Below are 1266 nucleotides of genomic sequence, written 5' to 3'. Positions count from 1 at the left end.
TTATTCCACAAAACCGAGATGGTATTCAAATGTACTTAATAATTATGTAATAGGTAATTGCTTCGATACCATTATACCGACGTTAGAATTTATTCTAACAAAGACGAGATGGGGCAAAGAAGGAATGACTTATTCACATGATTATTAAGAAAGTAAGTTGTAACTGGAATATTCTTGAAACCATTATACCGGCGTTGGAATTTATTTCAACAAAGCCGAGATGGCGAACAAAGAATAAAATCGAGTTCTCTTACTTACAGAAGGAACATAACGAAAATGAGAGTATTAATCTTTCAACAAATTGACACTACTATCAAGACGATTTGTTGAGAGAAGAAAACTCTCAACTAAAATAAACACCGAATAACGCTTTCAACATGGATGTTTTTTTGTAATTAGTGGAAGTTTTTAACCTCCACAATATATTTAGCGGAAGTTTCAAAACTGTAACAATTATGATCGCTAGAACCGTTTTTCTGAGGTCTTTGAAAATCTCTGGTGCTAATAAATTTGCAGTATTTAGTATTTACCAACATCATGTTGTTTTTGTAATATTTACTATTGAGACTTTAAACCTCCGCTATTTAAGAATATTAATTGTGGAGATTTTCAGCCTGTACTACTCGGAATAACATATGGAGACCTACTCACTTTAGGAAAATAGCTTAAATATAGGTTCCTACAATCTACAACTTAAGTCTAGTTCCTACAAAGCTTCACACTTCAATCACTTAAATATAGGCTCAAACTTCAAATCCCTTAATCTGTATGGATACTCTTATTACGACACATTTTCGTTATTTGATTTTTAGGGTTTAGCTTTTTTTCATTCATCTGATTTTATTTGGAGGATATTATAATGCGGTAACAAATCACAATGTCACTGCTCCATTGATATTTGTGAAGTTGGCTTCTGAACTCATATTCTCTCTTCTAATACATTGTTTAGGTGTGAAATAAAAAGGCCACATTGATAGTGGTAGTATCAAATCAGTGAAATCACTAACCAATTCTAGTCACAAAGCATATATTTGTAATTTTAGTTAAGAAACATCTTAAGAAGAAATGCTTAGCGATGCGGGCGTAACACTCCAAACCACCCTCATGGTTCCTTATTTTCACCATTCCCTTACTCTGTTTTTGTTTATCTCTTTATTTAATTTCCAATCTATAATATTCACAACTTATTATTTTCTTTTAATTTCCAAATCTTGTAGTATTATAGATTTCTATCTATAATCTTTTTAAATTGTTATTTGGGAGGGG

This window comes from Lupinus angustifolius, chromosome LG02 (genome assembly GCF_001865875.1).
Source record: "Lupinus angustifolius cultivar Tanjil chromosome LG02, LupAngTanjil_v1.0, whole genome shotgun sequence".
NCBI lineage: Eukaryota > Viridiplantae > Streptophyta > Magnoliopsida > Fabales > Fabaceae > Lupinus > Lupinus angustifolius.
Note: the sequence above shows the minus strand (reverse complement) of the source record.